This window comes from Schistocerca americana, chromosome 1, assembly GCF_021461395.2.
Source record: "Schistocerca americana isolate TAMUIC-IGC-003095 chromosome 1, iqSchAmer2.1, whole genome shotgun sequence".
Lineage (NCBI taxonomy): Eukaryota > Metazoa > Arthropoda > Insecta > Orthoptera > Acrididae > Schistocerca > Schistocerca americana.
The window spans coordinates 256,057,958-256,084,414 of NC_060119.1; the positions used below are offsets into that span (position 1 = coordinate 256,057,958).

Here is a 26,457-nt window from a genome sequence, read left to right on the forward strand (position 1 = left end):
CAGTAACGAAAAGGTACTTGGTAACAGGATATCGTACAAAGCGATTCATTAAGCCGAGAAATTTTGTTCACATCCTCGAAAGATTTTTAACAGTAGTTAGTTTCCATTTCTGTAGTCTAAGCAGCTGCCGCTCGCAGTGATTGTGGCTTGCATTATGAAAATCTTAATCAACTTACGTCGCTTCTGCCTCCTAATGACGAGCAGTAACCCGATGCATATATCAGGTGCTTACGGTATCCAGAAGCGAAAAAGAATCCTGAGGTACGGCCGCTTAAATGAGCCGGCTCACACGTTAATTGAACGAGGCGTGGCGCCGCTCCCGCTGCTTAGGGATGCCGTCTACCAAACGCGAAATGCGGTGCACGGCAGGGGCGAGCCGTTTCCACGGCGACGGATGGCGGATGGCGGCGTGGTGCGGGCTGCGGCCGCACGGCGCGCTGGCGTCTGTGGCGGCGCTCTGCCCACCCCAGAGACCGTGGCAGCGGCACAGTCGCAGTCTCGTCCGCTGGCGTCGCGCTGCTTGTCCGGAAGCACCAGCAGGTGAGTCCGAGGCTGCCACGCCGACACGTACGCCGTATGACCAAATGTGAGAGAGAGTTCTTTGCTGATGCATTTAACTCCACATCCACATCTATATTCCCCCAGCCACATTATCAAGCGTGGAGCAGAATGTTTTTGGTATCAGTTCCACTTGCCCGCTTTCCTGCACCATTCACCAACGTGCAGGAGAAGAACAACCGCAGATAAACCCCCGTACGAACGCAAATTTGTCTGATTTTCTCGTCTTGGTTAATTCGTGATACATAATTGGGGGTGGGAGAGGGCTAATATGTTAGCAGAATGCCCTCAGGCGTACTCATTCGTAATTTCAACAGTAAATCTTTCCGTGTTGCGTAACACCCTAAAATACTTCCTGTATACAGGCTGTACAGCCTCTGTCTACTTAAGGAACAACTAATGTGACTTGTATTTCTTCAAAGTGATCAAGTGACCAAGGATTAGCATTACATAGCGTATTTGGCGCTAAGGAAGCTTCCTTTACTTAAATCTGTCAGTTGCTGCCTGCGTTGTTGCCTTGATTGTGCTACTTTCGTAAAAGGGAAAACGAACTGCCTTCAGTTACAAATCGTGACTTATATTTCAATATATGATACATTTCGAGCCATGGCTGCTCATCTTCAGATGCTTGACCAATTCGTCAGCGTCTGCTTCTACATGATTACTCTTCAATTCACAATTAAGTGCCTGAGAGAGGGTTCATCAAACGACATTCAATCTCTTTCTCTAGTGTTCCAACCTCCGATGGTGTGCGGGAAAAAAGAACGTCAATCTTTCCTTGCAAACTCTTATTTCTCCTGTTTTATTATGCTACCTTCTCCCTAAGTACGTGGGCTGTCAACGAAATATTCTCTCCCTCTAAGGAGAAAGTTGGTGACTGAAAGTTAATGATAAAATCCTGCGCAACGAAAAACGTCTTTGTTTTAGTGATTGCCACCTCTGTTCGCGTATATTACCCGTAGCATTATCTCCCCTGTTTCACGTCAATATAAAACGAGCTGCTCTTTTTGAATTTTCTCCATTTCCTCCGTCAATCCTGCCTGATGCGGATCCCACACCCCACAACAATACTGCAGAAGAGGGCGGACAAGCGTTGCGTTGCGCTATCTTCAGCGAATTTCTTACATCTTCTAAGTGTTCTGCCAGTAAAACTCAGTCTTCAATTTGATTCTCTCACGACATTATCTACGTAATCGTTACAAGTTATTCTTAGTTGTAATCTCTAAGTATTTAGTTGAATTTATAGCCTTTAGATTGGTATGATTTATCGTGTAACCGAAATTTAGGGTATCCCCTTAAGTACTCATGTGGATGAATTCACACTTTTAATTATTTATAGTCAATTTCCACTTTTCGTACCATATAGGTTTACAAATTTTTTGAGAATTTAGATTACTAGCAGTCTGTTTCCAGCAGTGGTTATATAGTTTTTAAGTACAGTATGAGTGGACATATTTACATACATACACAGTCTCAATGCATATTTGTAAACGCTTGCCTGAAATTTAAGAATTTCAGACAAGCGTTTAAAAATCCGCTGTGGCACGAAATGAGTGTATATTTACGTAAATGTCTACTCATATCGTGCTTAAAAACTATCCAACTGCTGAAAACAGACCACTAGTAATGTAATTTTTTTTAGAAAGTTCTGTAGACACATATAGCTGCCTGAGGGAGTGCTAGTTCTGCAAGGCCTGCAGGAGAGTTTCTGTGAAGTTTGGAAGATAGGAGACGAGGTACTGACTGAAATGGAGCTGTGAGGACGGGTCGTGAGTCTTGTTTGGGTAGCTCAGGTGGTAGAGCACTTACTCGCGAAAGGCAAAGGTCCCGAGTTCGAATCTCGGTCCGGCACACAGTTTTAATCTGCCAGGAAGTTTCATTTCAGCGCACACTCCGATCTTGAATGAAAAATTGAGTGAATCCATTCTGATAAAATATGAATTACACACATGAAGTCTGAATCACATTTCAGCGAGTTCATAGCACACAAGAAGGCAAATTAGATTTGTAGCCTTTAACAGAATCACTTACTGCGTAGCCTTTAACAGACACACTTACTGCGACTGAATATCAACAAAATTTCTAAGCAGCCATAGTTCTGTGAAAATTTATAACTCCGTAACAGCAAAACTAATGACTTTAACTGAACTGAACTGAACAGGTAGCAAATCTATATAGAAAGAAGACTAACACGAGTTCTTTCGCCTTTAAACTGAAGGAATTCATGCTAATATATTTATGTTGATGTATCTTTAGTGGTTGTACAGAATCGAAGCAAAGGGTTGTATCAGGGGCGATTGAAAGATTTCCGTTTGAGGGCACTGCAGCAGCGTATGTGCAATGTAACGCGATTCCGATGCTGATGTATAAGCATCGACATGTAGGCGAGAGATTAGTTTAGCATTCATGTCTTTCCGAAGTGCATACGGTAACCGCACAAACGTTAGCTATAGCGACCGTCCAATCAGGACCAAAGTGCTGTTACTCTGTTCTCGGCTACCGAAGGACAAACACTGGTAGACATCAATCGCAGAATGAATAATGTGTAGGGGGCAGCATGTCTGTCGAAAACCGCCATTGTAGGAAGGTGCACGACAAGAGGTGCTGCCCATATTGCAAATCTTGGAACGCAGGAGTCACACCCATTCAAGTGGGAGACACTCGATCACCCGACCTATAGTTCTGATTTCTCCCCATGCGATTGTGACGCCTTCGGACCCTTAAAAAGGCCTTGATGGGTCGACGATTCTTGTCGACGAGGTTGTGCACCAGAAGTTACGCACTCCTTCACATAGCAGGAAGCGGTGTTTTACCAAAGGAGTATCTTCAGCAAGGTGCGTCGGTGAAATGATTGCCTAAATGCTCACGGCGATTTTACATGATTGGTATACCAATTCTGGACTGTGCGGTCTTCGAACGAAAACTTCCTGATCGACCCCTTGTATGTTCGGACACTGTGTTGATATCGCTTTAAAATCCGTAACAGCATAGAATAAAGGGATATTTTATCGATGCTTTTCCGAGAATCTCTTTTAAGCAGAATTAATACAAATGTCATCGAAGACACTTTTAATGCTGTGAGCTGTAGTTCGTAAAGGAATATGTTTTCTGACGTGTATACATATCTCAAACCTGTTACGAAAATTATGGTTCAAATGGTTCAAATGGCTCTGAGCACTATGGGACTTAACAGCTGTGGTCATCAGTCCCCTAGAACTTAGAACTACTTAAACCTAACTAACCTAAGGACATCACACACATACATGCCCGAGGCAGGTTTCGAACATGCGACCGTAGCAGTCGCACGGTTCCGGACTGCGCGCCTAGAACCGCGAGACCACCGCTGCCGGCCGAAAATTATGGTTTGAACACTTATCTACAACGAAAACCAAACACACTGTAACTGTTTGAGGCCAGTATTAAATCACTAACAGGTGCACAGTGAAAGGCAGAAGTGGACAACGTGTGTGTCCATGGTGTAATATGTAGAGTACAGATCAAAATGTAGGATTGTCTCAGAAAAAATTATATCTTGCATATAAGTATCGTACAACGTGTACAGACTGTACCCTTATTTTCGGAAGAGTTATAAGTTCTTGGGTATGCTGAACCCTTTGCGTATCACACGCTCAGAATCAATTTACGTTACAAGTTCGTGGCTTGATAAATTCCAGCTACCATTATTCCTTGGATTTTTATGTCATAAAACCTGCTTGCCGTGTAATAGTTCGCGACCTCGAAGACTGCCAAGTAATACTGTGCTTTCGATGCAGAGTTTAGTGACTAATCTCCCATTGCTGGCAAGGGTGTTGGTTGGGAAGAATGCAACGTCAGTAAATGTGTTGGCTACTACGACGGGGATATCTAGATATACTAGAATTTATTCATTTGGGTCAACGCTGAAGACACTAAAGCGATCATAGTGAATGCGTTTAAAGTGCGACTCGACGTACAGATGTGCGATCAGAAATTTGTGCCTTTGAAAATTGTTCCAGAAACGGGGGTTCAAAAAATGGCCCTAAACACTATGGGACTTAACATCTGATGCCATCAGTCCTATAGACTTAGAACTACTTAAACCTAACTAATCTAAGGACATCACACACATCCATGCCCGAGGCAGGATTCGAACCTGCGACCGTAGCAGCAGCGCGGTTCCGGACTGAAACGCCTAGAACTGATCGGCCACAGCGGCCGGCACGCGGGGTTCGATGATCATATATCTGTGCCTTTGAAAATTGTTTCAGAAACGCGGGGTTCGCTGTGAGTGCGGCTCCGAAGCCAAACTACAATACGAAAATTAAGAGCTCCGAAATTTCTTTATACTTTCGCAGCCGAGCGAGGTGACGTAATGTTTAAGACACTGAACTGGCGTTCGAGATAAAGGCGGTACACATTTCAAGCCCGCCACACTAAATTAGTCTTTCCTTGATTGTCACAAGTCACTTAAAAATGCCAGAATGGTTTTATGTCAAAGGACTAGATGCTTTCCTTCCCCATCTCCGCCCAATCCGGACTTTTGTTTCGTCTCTAATGGTTTTGTTATCGGAATCTTGGAATCTTGCTTTTTTTTTGGTATTTCTATTTTGATTTAGACACAACCATACCCAGCCAGCCTCTTTCGAATGGCTACTTTATCCGTCACGTTCTAAATTCCTTCTGATGATAACACTGACATGGCATATTTCGTGCACAGAATGCTGTACACTGCTAACAAAACGGAAATAGCTCCATTGCTGTGCTATACGGGAGCGTCTGCTGACATTCTCATCAGAATAACAGAATTTAAACAGGTACATTACTGCCGTAGAAGATGCGGTTCTAAATCGTTTTGCATTTTGCGCTAGTGTGATACATTTTACGACTCTCTAGCAGCGCTCTCCAGGGAGGCAGTCTTAGTCCGTACCAACACAGCGGGGTCGAAATATCGTCCATGAGAGCATCATTTCTTGTTTTAAATTTTCGTTTAATGCACATTTGAAATATATCTAAGCATAAGGAAAACCAGTGGCAATCTGTTCTATTATTTCTTGTTTATGTATAACGCGATTTCAAAAAGTTACATATTATTATGGCAGGCCAAGTAACTTATTCAGTGCTGCACTGCACTTGAAAGTGACACAGCTAGACTACTTTCCAACAGCCACCAAATCTCTATAAGCCCCACTCCACTACAGCTGGAGGTGACATAGCGTTTGATCCGTATAGCGCCAGAACTTCACGGTGAGTCTGTGTGTGATGTAGACGTTTAGCCCATAGAAATCGTACTTTCCCGCGTATTTCAGCATCGGAGTAAGTTTCCAGCTGTCGTGTCTCTATATTCCCACATTGTAATGCACCTGTTAACTGCACCATAGCAGAACTGTTTCTGCAGAATACGCGGAACATGTACTCTCTTTTTACAAAGCGCCACTTTTTTTGATGAATGGTATTAGCTTGGGACGACATGTGGGACGTTGATTTTGAAGTATCTTTTTTGCTTCAGATTCTCAGATGGGATGACTCGACGTTAGAGGAGGAGACTATATCCTAAGTACCGTGAATATCTTGTGAAGAGAGCTGCACCGTTTTCGAAAAAAAGACTCGAACACGAGACTGATTCCACCATTTAAAACGTTTATCATTTCAAAGATTACAGAGCAAATTATGATTCGTTGCTTTCTCTCCCTCTTTTAATTTTTTACGTGACAGTAACAGTGTTAAACGTTATCTACGCCTGACAAGATAAAATAAAATACAGTTGCCTAATTCAGTCTAAAATATGCAGTAGAGAGTAATATAACTACTGCGGAACTGCCTCCTGGCAAAACTTGACGCTGTAGTGCTTGACAGAAGCCTGAAGTTATTTACACTCACGGGCAAAAGTGTTACGAAAATTTCATGCTTCTTAACAGAACTGATAATAGGTACACCATCTGAGCTCCGAGTTCAGAGATAACTTTAGTTTGATATTTGAAAACGTGTACACTACTGCCCATTAAAATTGCTGCACCAAGAAGAAATGCAGATGATAGACGGGTATTCATTGGACAAATATATTATGCTGGAACTGACATGTGATTACATTTTCACACAATTTGGGAGCATAGATCCTGAGAAATTAGTATCCAGAACAACCCCCTCTGGCCGTAATAACGGCATTGATACGCCTGGGCATTGAGTCATACAGAGCTGCCCATGCAGCTTCAACGCGATACCGCAGTTCATCAGGAGTAGTGACTGGCGTATTGTGACGAGCCAGTTGCTCGGCCACCATTGACCAGAAGTTTCCAATTGGTGAGAGATCTGGAGATTGTGCTGGCCAGGGCAGCAGTCGAACATTTTCTGTATCCAGAAAGGCCCATACAGGACCTGCAACATGCGGTCGTGCATTATCCTGCTGAAATGTAGGGTTTCGCAGGGATCGAGTGAAGGGTAGAAGAGCCACGGGTCGTAACACATCTGAAATGTAACGTCCACTGTTCAAAGTGCCGTCAGTGCGAACACGAGGTGACAGAGACGTGTAACCAATGGTACCCCATACCATCAAGCCGGGTGAAACGCCAGTATGGCGGAAATTCGGACATAAGCACTCTTATGAACGTAGTGTTAATTAAACCTAAGAGGCACAATTTTGAAGAAATAGTCGCCTGCAGGATGCCGTAAAGCAAGGAACGGAAGCACACGATCGGACATTGGGCACCCGTATGGACAAAATCGATCTGTGAATATCCGCCGTACGACGATACCTCCTCCGACTGCTTGAACAATGCTCTGTGAACCAAATGCGTCGCCTCGAGTCGCTTCAGAGGACCCGTAGCCTTACTTTGACGTATACCAATCGAATCGTCAATACAAATCTTTTTTCAAAGTGCGGATGTGGCCAAACAAAAACGATACAGAAATGAAAAGCTACTATACTTCACTTAATTTAATCCTATAATTTCATTCGGGACCATTTTTTAACTTAAGTCATAAAATCCGGTAGCGTGTAACACGAATTACGTCCGGAAGTATATTTATTTGTTACTGAAATTTGTCATAAACAATATTTCAAACCAACTGCTCGGTTCAACGAATCAGAAATAAGAACACTCTCATAAAGAAGTAAAGTCATTCGCTTCAGAAAGGTGTCTAATGTTCAAAAACACACATCTTTAGCTACTTGCTAGCAGCCACAAACAGTGCCAAAACTCGACAGCGGTGCGCTTCTGACATCGCGAATGTGGTTCATCGTTCGTAAGTACACGATCTGATTAAAATTATCCGGACACCTATTACTGGATATTATTTTGGAGTACGTTCACCCTTCGCCTTTATGACGGCTTAAATCTGCTGCAGATACTGTCAGTGAGGCGCTTGAATGTTTGCGGAGGAATGGTAACACGTTATTCCTCAAGAGCCAAAACCACAGAAGGTAATGATACTGGACTCTGGGGTCTGGAGTGAAGTCGTAGTTCTAATTCACCGCAAAGGTGTTCCATTGTTGAATCGGATTCAAGTTGGGACTCCGAGCATGTCAGTCCATTTCAAGGATATTGTTGTCCACAAAGCATTGCCTCATAGATGCTCAATTAAAAGAGGTCGCATTATCATGCTGGCCGGCCGCTGTGGCCGAGCGGTTCCAGGCGCTCCAGTCCGGAACCGCGCTGCTCCTATGGTCGCAGGTTCGAATCCTGCCTCGGGCATGGATGTGTGTGATATCCTTAGGTTAGTTAGGTTTAAGTAGTTCTAAGTCTAGGGGACTCATGACCTCAGACATTACGTCCCATAGTGCTTAGAGCCATTTGAACCATTTATCATGCTGATACAGTCAGTCACTCTCCGAATTGTTCTTGTAGTGCACACATTGCACGATGATGTTAAAAGTCTTCATATTATCCGCATTTATGGTTTTCTTAATCGCAGTAACATGACCACACCCTAACCACGAAGAACATCCCCATAGCGAAACACCACCTGCTCTGTACTTCACTGCTTGCATCATACATTATGGCGCGCAACATTGTCCATGCATTTGCTAAACCCAAATACGTCATCGGAATGCCTCTGGGTATAGCGTGATTCGGCACCCAAAATCATCCTTTCCAGCCATCCATTGTACCACCTCAGGCGTCGCTTAGCATTGATTTCATAAATGTGTCGCTTATGACGAACTGCTCGACCGTTGTAGCCCATTCTTTTAATTTCCTGCCCAGTCATTGTGTTAGTCGGACAGCTGGTAGCACTTTGGACCTGTCTGATGGTTCCTTCCGCTGATTTCCTGCTATTTCTTACAACCACCCTCAGCAATGCTGGATTGTCCCTGTCCGTCAGTATACGAGGCGTTTCTAATCTTGGTACAGCTGTGCTTGTTCCTTCGTGTTTCTACTTGAGAATCACATCACCAACAGTCGACTTCGGCGGCTTTAGGAGGGCCGAAATGTCTCTCATGGATTGCGACAGCCAGTGGCTAATCCACTGGGCTCTCCAGACACCTATTCTGCCGTTACTGCTTGTCAGCTGACAACACAACATCATCTAGGCTTCTTTATGTCTAACTTGGGCTCTCACCACACGGTCATCCAGTGTAATTGCAACAGATACTATAGTGACCTACCGGTAATGCAACACCTTGTCTCTTATTGTGAGTTCTGTCTTGTTCTTTAAGAAACGCATTTCGTGGTTATCAGCCGTTCTGTCAGAATCATGCCAGCCCCAGGATAGTATCTGTTGTGGTCTCCACTTTAGTTCGCTCCTATGTCAATAGTTACTGGATCACCTTACGTACCAACTTGGAAGCGATAGTGTTTCGAGTGCAAGCGACTCTGGCAATCACTATTTTCAATGTCTACCTCCCTCTGGGTAGGCCACTTCCTTACGCTGAACTGTCTACCTTAATCTAGCAACTCCTACCCCCGTTGCTCGTCCTTTGGGACATTAATGCCCACCACCCACTGTGGGGGAGTGTCACTTCAACAGATAGGAATCTCTTAATTGACCAACTTACCACGGGCCTTGATTTGTCTCTCCTCAATGATGGTTCCCCTACCCACTTCGGTGCCACTCATGGCACCTTCTCTGCTATCGATCTCACGATCTCCTCCCCTGCCCTTGTGGCTTCCCTACATTCGTCATCCCATGACCTTTGTGGCAGTAACCACTTTCCTGTGGTTCTATCGTTCCCCTGCTGGCGCCAGGCAGACAGGCCCCTACGTTGGACATTCTGCAGGGCCAATTGGCCTTTATATACATCTACCATGCACTTCGACAACTCCCTCTCGAATTCCATTCATGTAGTCGTACAAGGCGTCTCTGCCACTATTCTTCATGCTGCTGGCACTGCTGTCTCCCTACCCACAGGTCCCCTCGTCGTCGACCAGTACTGTGGTGACCAAGGATGTCGCCATTGCTGTCCAGAAGTGCTGATGGGCGCTGCAGCAATGCAACTACACCCTTCACAGACCAACCTCCTCGTTTTTTAAGCATCTCTGCGCTAAGGCTCGTTTCCTTACTGAGCGGAGTAAAAAGGGGAATGCTGGGAGCACTATGTTTCCTCCCTGTCGACATATGCCTCTTCATCACAGGTTTGGTCCAAGCTCTGTAGCCTCGTGGGCCACCAGCGACAGTTACTGCCCAGGGTCTTAACCTCCGAGGTGCACAGATCCATTCGTCCTAGTGGAACACCTCAAGACACACTTTATGGTGGCATCAGCGTCCTTTTCCTATCCTACTACCTTTCTCTGGCAGAGACGCAGAGTTGAACGGACCCACATCTGTTTCATCTCGCACCACACTGAGCCCTATAATGCATCCTTCACCGAATGGGAATTGTTGCACGCTCTTACCTCTTCCCCAGACACCGCCCCAGCCCCAGATTCCATCGACCGGATGATCCAGCAATTGGAAGTTCCCCAGAGGCAACCTCTCCTCAGGGTCTTCAACTGCATTTGGCTAGTGGGTGCTTTTCTGTCACAATGGCGAGACAATATAGTTATCCCTATCCTTAAGCCCAGGAGGAACCCAAGTCTCTCGTCAGCTCCTGCTTAGTTAGCCTGATCAATGTACTTTATAAACTACTCAAGAGGTTGGTAAGCTTCAGATTATGTTGGGTACTCGAATGTCGGGGTCTTTTGTCACTGTATCAGTGTGACTTCGGGGCAAGATGTTTTCTAACTGACCATTTACTAAGAGTGGAATCAGCCATCCGACAGGCCTTTAGTCACTGCTGGCACCCTGTTGCGGCCTTCTTTGACGTATATAAGGCGTGTGACATGGCTTGCCGCCATCACATTTGTTACCTTCGATGACTGGGGTTTCTGTGGTGGCTTTCAGATTTTTATCTGCATGTTTTCGTCACTGGGTTTTCTGGGTTCGAGGTGGCACTTCACTCAGCTCCTCTTGGATTCTGGAGAATGGTATCCCACAGGGTTCTGTGATACGTGTCACACTCTCCCTCATTGCCATCAACGGGCTTCTTACCTCTGTTGGGTTGTACATCGACGATTTTTGCATCTGGTGCAACTTCTACTCGGTAGCATCTCCTGAGCGTCGGCTCCAAGGTGGTGCCATCGGAAGGGCCTCTGTATGGACCACTTCCTATGACTTCCAGTTTTCTCCTTCCAAAACACGGTTTATGCAATTTTGTCGTCGACCTACAGTACACCATGATCCAGAACTTTATTTAGGCGACCATCTCCTCGATGTTGTAGCACAGTCCCGTTTCTTGAGCTTTACGTTTGATAACCAGCTGACATGACTGCCCCACATTCTTCACCTTAAGACTACGTGTATGCAGAAGCTTGATGCTCTCCATCTGCTGGCCCACACTTCTCGGGGTGCTGACCATTCCACTCTTCATCTTCACCGTGCTCTGGTCTTGTCCAGGCTTCATTATGGTGGTCAGGTTTATGGTTCAGCAGCTCCTTCCACTTTTAAACTGCTTGACTCTGTTCATCATTGTGGAGTGCGTCTGGCTGTTGGTACCTTTCGCTCTAGTCCCATTGATAGTCTCCTCACAGAAGCGGGGACTCCCCTCTAAGATACATTGCAGCCAACTTCTTGTTACTTACGCAATCGCCATTAGCGAGTTCCCTGACCATCCTGTGTACCCTGTGCCCTTTGCCAACGAGGGATGTCTCCCACCTAACACCTGCCCATTAGTAGGATTGCGGGTTGGCATGCGTCTCATTCCCTCCATAGGGATATCCATCTGCACTCAATGGATTGCTGCATCCTGTATCTTTCCTCTCATAAACCCCCCCCCCCCCCCTTAGATGGTGCCTCGACCACGGATTAGGACCGATCTATTCCAATGTCCTGAAATTTCTGTCGCGCCTGTGGTTTTCTGACGTCTTGTATGTGCTATCCTTGCCGAGTTCCAGGGTGCCACCATGTGTTGCACTGATGACAATCGACAAGGTGGGATATGCTTTCACGTCAGCTGCTGGCTTCGCACACCATTTATTGCAGGGATCTTGTAGTGAGTTTACAGTACAGCTTCTAACCATTCACAGATCCCTCCTTTTTGTGTCTCACACCTCCCTCCACAGCGTTTCAATTTGTTCAGATTCTATGAGCAGCCTGCCCATGACCTTCCGTGCCCTTGAGCGTGCCGCCTGCTCAGTCGTCTTCCTCTGCGTCCGAAGTCATGTGGGCATCTCATGGAATGAACTGGCTGACCGTCTGGCTAGAGAAGCAAATACTTCCTCTCCCTCCGCCCACTTCCTTTTATGATTCCAGCTGTGGATGTGCGGATCTACGTCAAATCTCTTTTTGCCCAAAAAATGGAATGACATCCGGTGCACTACTCCTCACAGTAATAAACTCCGCACAATCAAGGAGTCTACTGCAGTTTGGCGCTCTTCCTTCCACTCCTCTCGGAAGGAGTGCCCCATTTAATGCCGTTTACGCATTGGTCATACCGGCTCACCCATTAACCTCCTACGTAACGACCCACGCCCACAATGTGGTTGTGAAGCCAGACTGTCGATATCTTACATATTGGTGGATGGTCCCCTTCTTTCGGCCCTTTGTGTTAAGTAAGGTCTTCCCAATTGCTTACATTTATTAGTAGCGGACGATCCAAATATGGTTGAAGGGGTCCTCAGTTTCCTCCGTGGAAGTCGTTTATATTTCCAAATATAAGGTTTTACTTTAGTCTTGGAGTAGGGCCAAGTTAGTTAGGGTTGGGACTTCTTGTACAGTGTTCTCGGTCTGTGACCCCATGACCGCCCCTTTTTTCCAGTTTTTAGATTTGGTCTCACCTTTTATGGCTTTAGTTTGTGTGTTTAATGTTCATTATTTTATAACTTGACTCCCCTGACTTGATCTGTCCACTTTTAGCGGATCCTCTTTCTTCTGTGACCGACTTAGGAATCGGGAATCGCGGGACTGATGACCTCGCCGTTTGTTCCCTTCAGTCCCCCCCCCCCCCCCCCCCCCTCCCCACGGCCCACCATTAAGCAATCAATAATCCGAGCCCCAGAAGACTGTCACCATGAATTTACAGGCTGAGAGCACAGCTTTGAACTTTTTCTTCGGAGGAGAGATGGTGTGGAGCCGTTTTGTTTCCCGTTCGAAGTGATGAAGTCATGTTTCATCGCTTGTGACTATGTTCGACAAAAAATTGCCGCGATTATCCTCGTAACGCTCAAGCAAATCCTTCGTTGCCCTTTACGGTTTTTGTTAGGTCCCCACCGGAGACACAGCTTTGAATACTCCAACTGATGGACGATTGTCAGCGGTACACGGGAGATGTGAGATACCTCGCCCAATGACTGACAGCGCGTTTGTTCACTACTGGGTCTCTGTAGATATCGTACAAGCGTCTATGACGCTCTGGTTTCCCGCCCAAAGAAAGTCAATGACATTTCTCTACTTGGAACGCACCTCCTTTTGAGACGTCACTGACCATGCTACCGTATAATAGCGTCATCTATCGGAACGTCATACACTACAGGGACTTAAGCGGGAATATTGCACGAAGTCTCTCAATAAATTACACATATTTTCAACCGAAATTTGCCGAGAAAAACCTGTTACATTACTTACTGAAAGCTCCTTGTATTTATTCCACTGTGAGACAAGATTGGCAAAGCCTTTATGGAAAAATGTTTGCAACGCCCTACTGAGACAGGGTTGTACCCAAGCACGCACCTCTCCGTCCGAAGTAAATCAATGGCCCCTAACGTATTTCTTCAGGGCTGAAAAATATGGGCGGGCCCACATTTGCCGAGGTTTTACCAACTAAGCTGCAGGATTTTCGCTGGAAGCATTTATAGAGCCACACTATAGTCCCAATCTCTTCCTGTGCGTTTCCATACTTTTGGAACCCTGACGAAAGGTATACACCGCTATCGGTTTGCTTCGGACGAAGAGTTGCGCCCCTGGGTTTAATCATGATACCGTAAGCGACCGCAAACACTTTTACGCGAGAGCATCGACCGTCTTTCCTCACAGTGGGTTAAATGGATTAAGTTATGACTATTACTTTTGAAATAGTAAACAGTTTACTCTGTTTCCCCCGGTCTCGTTAACATTTGACTGCCAGCAATATACGCTATAGAAACAACACTATAGCGTCTTTTTTATCGCCCATGTTATGGCAATTCCTGTGCTGCTTCATAATCTTCCACTGGTTATTGCTAACCTGCAATGAAGAACTTGAATTTGTCTATCGGTTTTTCTTCGTATCAAGACTACATTTACATCAGGTACGTTATAAATTCTCGTTGCTATTCAGCTATTTCCGCAGATAATCAGTAATTGGGAACAAAGAGGTCAAATATTACAAAAACGGACGTATTTTTACTACTCATCGACGACAGGCTGTGCGCTACCAGGAATATCCAGATAAACGAAGTAATGGAAAATTATATAACGCTGAACTTCATTTTCCTCTGATTGTGCGTCCGCCTGTTAACTCTGTTACATAACCGCTGGACTTTTATGCAGTATCTCTCTTGCTGCTACGAATCAGATTGTGGGTTCAGAGCTTATTTTGAAACAAAATATTCTATTCATTTTAGTTGCGACAGATACACGAATCGGAGCAGCTTTGTCATCAGGCCCGTCGGTATTTAAGCACCGATGAGCAACTGTAAAATGAAAGCGGTATCCAGCAGAGGTATGCTAATTCGTTTTGTCATGACGGAGTCGTCTCTCTCATATTTATTTTTGAATCTACACGTAAACTGCATCGCGAATTGATTCTCATATCTAGGAAAAAACTAACATAGATTAGATGCACACGTAATACCGCTCACCCCGCATTTACGTCTTGCGCAGCACATTTAAAATACACTGCCTGTCGAAAAAGTGAAGCACTCAGGAGACATAGTCAATGAAGGTTCGTAAATGTATACACTATCGGTGGGTATGTAAATGATAAGAGCTGCAATTATCTATGGCAGGTAGAACGCCTGCTAGAGAATATTAGTGTTCTTCATGTTTGCAGTTGTAGCTTGCATAAATGGTCGTGAACGTCATAACTTGAATGATGACTGCAAAGGACAGAGTTTGAAGAGGGCCTCATTGTGGGTTTCCATTTGACCGGGGGGACGAATGGTTCAGCAACCACTTTGGTAGGGCATTCTGATGCGGCAGTCACTCGACGGACTGGATGGGAACATGAGGGCAGGCAAACCCGATACCAAGATTCCAGCTGACCACGTCTGACCACCACAAGCGAGAATCGCTGTACTGTGCACTAAACACATGGTGACCTCTTCACATCTGCGTCTGCCGTCCGAGGACAAGTGGCGGACCCCCACCAACATTCTGTGTCATTTCGTACTACTGGTCGGAGACGAGCAGCAGCCGAGCTATGGCACCAGCGTCTAATGCATACGCTGCCGCTAATACCACAGCACAGATGGCTGCGTTTGGATTGTTGGAATGACCAAGAAGCGTAGTGACGTATCGCACTCCTGCAGTAATCCGGACGGACATCGTCGGTTAACTATGGCGACGACCTGGAGAGAGGTCTGTTTCATCCAATGTTTTGGAGAGGCACACCGGTGTTACTCCTGACCTCATGGTATGGGGAGCCATAGTGTATGGAAGTGACTGAGGGAACTCTTGATGGCTCAGCAAAATGTCACGGACATTCTACGCCCTCATGTGTTACCTCTCGTGGCACATTATCGTGCAACATTTTTTCTATAGGAGAGTACTCATCCACAAATGTAAGATCTCTGTATGAACTGTCTACGACCTACGTGATGTTGAAGTACTCCAGCGGCCAACAAGATCCTCACACTGTCCGTGATAGAACATGTGTGGGACCAGCCCGGACAATTCGATCTGTGCAAGTATCCGGGATATCGAGGAGCAGTTGCGAGAGTTGTGGGCCAGCTTGCCTCAGGGGAAGACAGTAAGGTTGTCAAAGATTTTTGTAACTGGATCAGTACAGGAATGCAGGCCACAGGGATGCAACGCCATACTGAAAAGTAGGTTCACACTGCTTAGTTCTTTCTAAATTTCACATAACATCACTTGGCCTCTTAGGCAGTGTAGTTCCTTTTTCCTCTCCCCTTCAGAGTGCACCACTTTTACTGTCGGGCAGTGCACGTTTTACCGTCATTCAGCGAAGCTAATGTCACAGTATCATCAGATCTCATTAGGCCCAGAGGTCTTTTCTTCATTTAATTGTCTCCACTCCTATCTTGGCTAATATCTTCTTCTTGCCTTCATTCTCATCAGCTGTCTCGTACCACTGATATCAGAACAAAAGTCATGATGTATGCTAGCAAAAAGAAAAGAAATAAGATTACCGTCCCGTCGCTGACGTACCGATTAAAGATGGACTCTCAAGTTCGTACTGTACAAGGAAAGCACCTTTGATTCCCCTTAATCCATCTAGGCCGAAAAACCCAAAACGGCAGGACATTTCTGATGACGACAATGCCGACATCGATTAACCAGAAATTTAGTCACTTAGTCCACTATCTTAGACACTATAGTACTTCCTTCAGTAATATACAATTTGATCAAAAGTATTCGGACACCCCCAAAAACATACGTGCGAGAGCATAATTGGGTGCTCCGCGGAACTCACGGTACTTCAAACACGGTCAAGTGATTGGGTGTTAATTGTGTCATATGTCTGTACGGGATATTTCCACACTTCTAAACATCCCTAGGTCCACTGTTTTCAATGTGATAGTGAAGCGGAAACTTGAAGGGGCACGCACAGCACAAAAGAGTACAGGCCGACCTCGTCTGTTGAGTGACAGAGACCTCCGACAGTTGAAGAGGGTCGTAATGTGTAATAGGCAGACATCTATCGAGACCGTCACACAAGGATTCCAAACTGCATCAGGATCCACTACAAGTGTTATGACAGTTAGGCGCGAGGTGAGAGAACTTGGATTTCATGGTCGAGCGGCTGCTCATAAGCCACACATCACGCCGGTAAATGCCAAATGACGCCTCGCTTGGCATAAGGAGCGTAAACATTGGACGATTGAACCGTGGCAAAACGTTGTGTGGAGTGACGAATTACGGTACAGAATGTGGCTATCCGATGGCAGGGTGTGGGTATGGCGAATGCCCAATGAACGTCTTCTGCCAGCGTGTGTAGTGCCAACAGTAAAATTCGGAGGCGGTTGTTTTATGGTGAGGTCGTGTTTTTCGTGGAGGGTGCTTGCACCCCTTGTTGCTATTCGTGACACTATCACAGCACAGGCGTACATCGATGTTTTAAGCAGCTTCTTGCTTCCCACTGGTGAAGAGCAATTCGGTATGGCGGTTGTATCTTTCAACACGATCAAGTACCTGTTCGTAATGCACAGCCTGTGGCGGAGTGGTTACACGACAATAATATGCCTGCAATGGACTGGTCCGCACGGTCCTGACCTGTATCTTTTAGAACACCTTCGTGCCAGGCCTCACCGAGCGACATCAATACCTCTCCTCAGTGCAGCACTCCGTGAAGTGCCATTCCCCAAGAAACATTCCAGCACCTGATTGAACGTTTGCCCGCGTGAGTGGAAGCGGTCATCAGTGCTAAGGATGGGCCAAAACGATGTTGAATTACAGCATTACCGATGGAGGGCGCCACGAACTTTTCATTTTCAGACAGGTGTCCGGATACTTTTGATCACATAGTGTATATAAAAGCACGATGGCTCCTTCAGGTTTGCTTCAGTGTGGATGCACTAATATCATCCAAACTCCAATGGGAATCAAAAAATTTACAAGTACTGGGTTAATGGACGATGTTTGCTGTATTGCAGCGTGCGATAAGTTGGAAATTTGAGTAGGTCAGGGACCGCGTCCTGATGGCCGAAGCAGTCAGCCGGCACGGTAGCTCAGCGTGGTTGCCCTCCATAATTTAAAAAAATGAAGTTTAATCTCTGAACTTCCAGGGGTGTCATGTGACGTCCGCTCAGACCATACGATGAAAACAATGATGAACAAAATTAAGGGAAAGAAAGTGGTTAAGGAAACTGCTCATGGGGTTAAGTCCTCGTTCGCCACAAATTTTCAACTTTTCGCTATTGCATTACCGCAATGCTCTGTGCGACTAGAAGTCACGAGTTTCCCATCCATCCTTTCCCTTTCTTTCCCATCCTGTATTTCATATAAACCTCGTTCGGTATCATTCAGCGGGTTTTTCGGAATATTCCTAACTTAAGCTCTGGCGTTGGTGTTGACTTAGTACTCATGTACCGCATTTTTAAAATGTGACTACGCCTATTCAGGCTGTTTTAGTTTTATTTCTAGACCATACTCTCTTAGACAAATTATAGATTCGTGTATATCTTCTGAACAAGACTCAATTATTTGGGCTGAAACCTAGGTAAAGGTTGGTTTCATTACAGCAGTCGAGGCTGATAGTTCCTTATATATTAGATTATCACGATTGCTGACTGTGCTGCAATGTTGAAAGTACAAAAATGCAATGTCGTTCCTGAACTGTGCTTGGTGTACGGCAGCGAATAAAACAAACTTAAAATGGCATTGTGTTAACATGTCCTTCTGTTTAAAGACAACATAAACGATCACAAGGAAAATAAATTTTCTTTTAAGGCCTAAAAATTCAGCAGAGCGTGTAGGAGACAACAGATTTTTGTTATGCATTCACTTTTAATATGTTCTTTTACATGAAACCGTTGACAATGAAAATAAAAAAGTTGTGTTAAGATCTAGAAATTGAAGCGAACGTGCCATACATTAGAAATAATTACGTACTTTTACAGAAATGCGTTCAAAATTAAGATTAAGCTGTCGTTGTACGATCTAATAACTTGAATGTGTATAGATTAAAAAAACACGTTCGGTATTAATACGTGAAACTATAGGAAAGCTTAAGAAATGAAAATGAAACAGAGATTTCGGATTCCGGTGCACGAACTAATAACAAAATACAGACGAACACACACAGAACTGCATTTGCTGTTAAATAATTTTACAGACTAGTGTGGAAAAATCAAATTTGTTTTATAATCTAATTGTTAGCGTGTAAAGCATTAGGGTCTGTGTAGCTAGATGCTGCATAATTAGTGGACACGGTACCTTTAATCCACGTAAGGGCTGAAGAGTTTTGTACTGCAGCTACTGCTCTCACCATAGCTCTTTCTAACGGTATTAGCACGTAACGGTCTGCACGTAAACGAGGTTTAGTTCTGTGTTCTGCCATTGGCAATTGTAAAATAAGCAGGTAATGCGGAGTTCGTAAATCCAAAGATGTGCTCAAAGTTAGAATAAAAATCACATTACAATATTAAATTTTTTAAAAAATAATATGAATAAATAAACAAGCTACCAGTCAGCAAAATTCGTGTCTTGCTTTGAAGGCAGAAAACTCGTTGATCATATCTTCATAGTTCAGACCGTTATCAGTTAGGAGGTCGGCTTCGATGTGAAGAATGGACAAGGCGTTCAATCTCTCCTCAGACAACGTAGAACGTAGGTACGTTTTCAGTCTTTTAAGAGCCGAAAACGAGCGTTCTGCTGAACAATTTGTAAGTGACAGACATAGAATATTCTAAGACCAATGTCAACGTTCGGGGACACGGACTGTAACCTCCCTTTTCGAAAAAATTTACTCATTTCGACTGGTATATCACTGATCTCAAAAGATTTCAAAAGTTCCGCGAAATGTAAACATTCACTGGGGAAGGAAGTGTTTAAATTTGTCATATGACGATTGGGGTTTTGCTACACGTTCAGCAGTATCATCAGGTGACCTGCTCTTAAGGTTACTGAGAACTGTGAAGGAGTCCAACAGTGTTCTATAGCTTTCCTTCCTCCTCACTGATTCGGCGTACAAGTTGTCGATTACTGAGAGAAATGTTTCGACTCTAAATTTTTGCCTCCCCGTCAGAAAGACTTCTTCAGAGTCCGCTTCTTCGTCATCGTGAAGTTTGTGTTTTCGTGATCTTTTATAGGTGCATTCATAGCCTATTTCAGTCACAATCTCCATGGATTTATTTTCATAATAGTCGAACATGCCACGAATGGATGCAATAAATTCTACAAGTGATTCATATAATTTATGCACTTCTTTATTATCAATGTTTACACTTTGCAACTTCAAATTTACACTATTAAATCTCTGGAGTTTGTCCTTCCAAACTGTCATCATGAATACTGTTTCTAGTCTGCTGAGTTGATTCAATAAAGCTAAAGCATCATTTCGCATAAGTGGTTTTTCAAACGTATTATCGGCAATATGTGCGGAGGCATTGATAACGCCCTCCCAGTTTTCATATAGAATTACACATGCTTCCTATCTTGCTGACCAACGTGTTTTTGATAAACATCTTACCGTTTTGCTTCATGGTTACATGAAAGACAGAAACTTATCCTAGCACTGTGTACAAGCAGAGAAAAAATTATAAAGGTTTTGCACTACATTGAAAAATGAGCATGTTTCCGACAACAGCTTGCAGCACTAGTGCCGACTAAATTCAAAGAATATGCTACACAAGGCAAATAATGCGCTTTCGGATTTTGTTCTTTAATGCGTGCTTGCAGATCAGTGTAGGTTCCTGACATATTGGTTGGGTTGTCATATTACTGGCCTCTACAGTCAGTAATATCAATGGAATTTGTAGACAGGACTTTTAGTACGGCCTCAGCTCAGTTTTCGGACTTGTGTCCCGGATTTGGTAAAAACAAAAGGAAACGTTTAACAGGTTCACCATTGTCGTTCAAATGTCGTAATATGAAAGATAACTGATCAATACGTGAAATTTTCACAGTAGAATCTACTGTTATAGAGAAATATTTGGCCTGTTTTACTTCACTTACGATAATTCTTTTTATTCGTTCAGAAAGAAGCTCTATTATTTCATCACAGATTGTTCAAGAAAGATAACTTGTATGTTCCTGCCCTGGATTTCCATATCGTTCGATGTGGTCTGCGAGAAAAGGATCAGACTCGGCTATAAGTGTAAGAGACATCATAAATTGACTATTATGTAATCATTGGAATCTTTCAACGTGTCCACTTAGGGGAAGTTAACGACTTGTTAGCTTCTTGACTACTGCAAACGCCATTTTCAACATACTGCGCCAGTACATTTTTTCTGTCACAACATACAGGAGTATACTAGAAAATCACGCAAAGTTGTTTCGCCATTTAAATGTTTACACTAAAATACATTTTTGTTCAAATATATGGTTTTATCACCTATAGATCTTCATAAATTAGAAAAATCAACAGTCGCAGGTTCGAATCCTGCCTCGGGCATGGATGTGTGTGATGTCCTTAGGTTAGTTAGGTTTAATTAGTTCTAAGTTCTAGGCGACTGATGACCTCAGAAGTTAAGTCGCATAGTGCTCAGAGCCATTTGAGCCATTTGAACCATTTTTTAGAAAAATCACAGTTACAATTTTCATTAATGCCACGTTGTAAGAGAATGTCGATTGTTGATTCATTGACACAACATTCTGCAGGATCATCACTAGCGAATTTATTTCTTTTTGTAATATCTGACTCGACACTTAGTTTTTCGTGAAACTCGAAATCAGGAACGATTTGCTTTTCTTCATTTTTAAGTTTTGTTTCGTCTGAATTTACTTCTTTTGCAACAGCTGCAGTGCCAGAAATATCATCCGTACTACTTGGACTCTTAAGTCGAACAAGAAACATTTTTGCGAACAATTTATCTACGCTTTCAAGCGTTTTTAGAACATTAGCTTCTCGTTCTCGCCTTTCCTTCGCTAACTTTCGAAATGCTGCCCCACTTAATTTTGCACGTTTGCTCTTTTTCACTGTTATTCATGTTACGGCAGTTACAAAATTGTCAACCAACAGTCAAAACAAAAGAAAAAAAATTCGAAAGGAAAGAAAGAAAGACTGTATCCAGTTACAATCGTACTACACCACACATGAACACAAAGCTTTCTACTTTAAACATGGCACACGAGCACGGAGATTTTTCCTTTAAACACGGAGTGATGAACTGATCAACTTAGATTACTCGATGTAACTGTGCTATGAAAGAACGACAATGCAGAATAATTTAATTTAATTGTCGTCTGTTTCTCTGTTGTCAGTGAACAGTAGAAGCATACCTGCCTGGTGGAATTCATCTCGTAAAGGAAACGGATCATTCCCTTTTTGGGCTTCTGTTTCCCGCATCGCCGGAATTTTAGCTCGGACGCAAACATGTTCTGAATGCTCTTGACACTGTCTTTCTAATTTAAAAAGCAAATAATTTTTGCAATTTCTTGCAGTCTGGTGAGCTGGCTCGACTCTTGTCGCATTTATTCTTATAACGTTTTAGCGGTTTCTGTGGGCAGAGACCACAGACTACAAAGTTTAAGTAGTCTTGTTGACAGCTCATGTGGTGTGTTGTCATTTGTGTGAACACTGCTGTTATGTCTTCACACAAATGCACCTTTTGTTCCAACGTAAAATAAAAATACCCTTTCCTCGAAGAAGAAAAGCGTAGTTACGAAGTATAACATAAAATTTGCAATGCCACCTACTACTCGATTGCACAGATAGCGTGCAGGCTAAATGAGCCAAACTAAACTCGGTTTCTTCTTCTTTTGTCGCCAAAAAAAGTAACTAAGTAAATAAATAAAATTTTTAAACTGTTGTAAAGTGTATTTCATACATTGTTAGATATTCTGCTTATGGTCTTTTCGTATAAACACGTGTTTAAAAATGTAAGACATTCCCAGTATGAACATGTTTTGTTGAACGGGTGTCATGAAATCAACGCTCAGATATTGAAGACCACAGAGCTTTCACATTAGTTATCATAATGGAGGGTTCCCCGTAATTTCTACACGAAATTTAAGTAGAGTCGGGTTTTACATACTGAGACCCACACATGTTACAGTATTTAAGAAACTACTGATTAGTTTATCACAGCTCTTCAGGTGTCCGGTATTTTCACGGAGAAAAGACGGCAGGGTTAAGTAGAAGCCGACAACATTCTTGGAATAATAACATTTCAAACATTGTAGTGTAGGTGGCCGTCCTCACAGCTTTCTTCAGAATATTTTGAACAATCATGAAGATGATACCAGATAGAAACCCAATGTCAAATTTCCATTCAGTCACCATGTAAACTAGATATATTTCTATGCTTGTACTGTCGAATTTCGTTCTTAATGCTTATTTAAACTAGCGAGCTATTTAACGAATTAAAAACTTCGTCGTTTGTAAGTGCAGTTATTTTGAAATATAAAATGTTAAAATGAGCACAGAGCAAAAAATTCCGCCCCCCCCCCCCCTTAAGGTGCCGTCCATAGGCCTGTGCCTACACTGCCAGTGTAGAACTCCCCTGTTATTGTTATCCACATCCAGAATGAACTTACCAGCGTTAGACTGCTCTCTGCTGTCATCACCATATTTTCGTCTGTTTTAACTATAAGCAGGACATTTCTCACAATTCCACAACCAAGAAATTTCTCATTTATTCTACTAATCGGTAGTAACATACGGGGTAGTAGGTCTGCTTCTAATACAGATAATGTCAAGGAATTCATAGTCAGATAATTAATTTCGAAAATACAGTGGAACCTCCCTTAATGAGCACCTCCCATAACGCGCAATTCGTACAACGAGGAAAACACCTGAGAAAGAAGACTCGCTTAACTAGCGATGTTTCGAATAACGAGTGACGACGATTAAGTGTGGCGTCAGCTGCCGTTCACGCACGACGGGGGGAAACGTTCAACAATATGAACACTTTTCACTGTCGGCAGCGGCATATGAACAATGTCCTTAGTACGTACTGCAGACTGGATTTAGCGCTCTATCTGCTACCATATTGGCGCAGGTTGTGATCAAGCATTCTTCTAAACTTGTGTTCACATAGTGTTTTTTTCTGTGTGTGCAAATGTTAATAACCTTCACAAAAATGTACCCGAAACTAAAACCACAGGAAGATGACCATAAGAGAGAGTAAATGACCTGAGAAATCAAAAGTAAAATAATTGAAAAACGCGAACGTGATGTGAGTGTTCCTGACAATCTGTCAGCTTCAACCAATTGAAGTATCCTCAAGGAGGACAAGATTAAGAGATAGATTTTTCAAACGGAGTGACAAGAGTATCTAAACAACTGTTTCATATTCTGTACAATGTCGACAGGTTGCTCCTTATATGGGCACATGAAAAGAAATTACAAGGCGGCATTGTTAATGAGAACTTCACTTGTGAGAAGGCGAAAATAATTTCCGCCGACCTCGTTAAGAAGATGCCAGGATCATCAGCGGCCGAAGGAGTGTTTAAGGGAAGCCGTGGGCGGTTCGAGAAATGTAAGAGAAGAACCGGCATCCACAGCTTCATGAGACACGGCACAGCAGTCAGCTCAGACACAAAGGCAGAGGAAAACTTCATCAGCAACTTTAAGATTCTCGTAGACTCCGAGTGTCATCTGCCACAAAAGGTTTATAATTGTAAGGAGACGGGTCTAATCTCGAAAAAGATGCCGAAGCGTACCTATATAACAGCAGAGGAGAATGCATTGCTCAGTCATAACGCAATGAAAGACCTTCTCATGCTGCTATTCTGTGTCAATGCAAGCGGCGATATAAACAGCTGCTGGTTTACCATTCAGAAACTCCACGAGCGATCAAGAAGTATAAAGTACAGAAGAGCAGGTTAAAAGTGATGTGGAGGTCCAACAACAAGGCTTGGCTGAAATATGATCTTTTTTGTGGCTGGATGAATGAAGTGTTTGGTCCTTCAATAAAAAAAATATTTACTTGAAATGAATCTGCCGCGCCAAGTCTTGCCTGTTATGGACAACGCTCCTGCCCATTCTCCAGGCCTTACTCCTTGAAGAATTCTAATTCATCAAGATCCAACTTCTTCCTCGTAGCACAACTCCGTTTCTTCAGCTTATGGATTAGCAGATTATTTCTAACTTTAAGAATCGCTATACTAAAGCACTCTTCGAGCATTGCTTTTAGTTGATTTTGATTAAAGCTACCAATCTCACTCTGAGTTTCGAAGATATCACCCCAGCTCGCTACAGTAGAGAGCCAGGGTGTGAATCGGACATTCAACAAAGCTACGATCCCCCTTGAAAATGTCCTCCGCAGATGGGGACGAAATGTCGGATTTTAAGGTGAAATCCATTCGACGACGGTATGATAGCCCGAAATACTTTATTAATTGTGACATTTGCGGCCGTCAAAGTTTACGTTTTACAAATACTCTGCATAGCACCCTGAACGGCATGTCGGAGGGTACTTAGCATAGTAACACATGTTAGACTTTCTTCCCGTTCTAAACACGTACTGAGTGCGAGAAGTACGACTGCTTAAATGCCCTTGTACGTGTTGTAGTTAGTCTAATCCTATCTTCACGGTTCCTACTGGAGCGATTTGCTCACAAGGGAACCTCCCCATCGCACCCCCCTCAGATTTAGTCACAAGTTGGCACAGTGGATAGGCTTTGAAGAACTGAACACAGATCAATCGAGAAAACAGGAAGAAGTTGTGTGGAACTATGAAAAAATAAGCAAAATATACAAACTGAGTAGTCCACGTGCAAGACAGGTAACACCTAGGACAGTGTGAGCTCATGAGTGCCGTGGTCCTGTGGTTAGCGTGAGCAGCTGCGAAACGAGAGGTCCTTGGTTCAAGTCTTCCCTCGAGTGAAAAGTTTACTTTATTTATTTTCGCAAATTTATGATCTGTCCGGTCGTTCATTGATGTCTCTGCTCACTGCAATAAGTTTAGTGTCTGTGTTTTGCGACCGCACCGCAAAACCGTGTGATTAGTAGACGAAAGGACGTGCCTCTCCAATGGGAACCGAAAACATTTGATCGCAAGGTCATAGGTCAACCGATTCCTCCACAGGAAAACACGTCTGATATATTCTATACGACACTGGTGACGGAATGTGCGTCACATGACAGGAATATGTTGTCGACCCACCTAACTTGTACACTTGGCGAATGGGTAAAAAGATTCTTCTACCTTGCCCGATTTAGTTTTTCTTGTGGATGTGATAATCACTCCCAGAAAAGTGATCGCATCGGACTGACGGACGGACAGATAAAAATTGTCTGAAAAGAAAAAATTAAACTTTTCACTCGAGGGAAGACTTGAATCAAGGACCTCTCGTTCCGTAGCTACTCACGCTAACCACGGGACCACGGCGCTCCTGAGCTCACACTCTCCTTAATGTTGCCTATATTGGACTACTCAGTTTGTATATTTTGCTTATTTTTTCCGTAGTTCCACACAACTTCTTCCTGTTTCCTCGATTGGTCTGTGTTCAGTTTTTCAAGGCCTATCCACTGTGCCAACTTATAACTAAGTCTGAAGGGGGTGCGATGGGGAGGTTCCCTTGTCAGCAGAACATGTTGGGTTAGAACAACGGTATGTGGGCGAGCGTTATCCTTTTGGAACACACTCCCTGGAACACTGTTCTTGAATGGCAGCACAACAGGTCCAACCAACAGATCGACGTAGAAATTTGCAGTCAGGTTGCGAGGGATAACTAAGAGGGCGC

The 26,457-nt window shown here is 43.7% G+C and overlaps 1 protein-coding gene across 2 annotated transcripts in view; it reads left to right on the forward strand.

The window, feature by feature from the left end:
• The first annotated feature begins 479 nt into the window (after window positions 1–479).
• Window positions 480–26,457, forward strand: part of LOC124563196 (ras-related protein Rab-37-like) — a 334,349-nt gene continuing 308,371 nt past the window's right edge. For both annotated transcript variants that reach the window (XM_047130964.1, XM_047130965.1), the window contains exon 1: window positions 480–540. The gene's annotated coding sequence lies outside the window, so the exon portion shown is untranslated. The remainder of the gene's footprint in view (window positions 541–26,457) is intronic.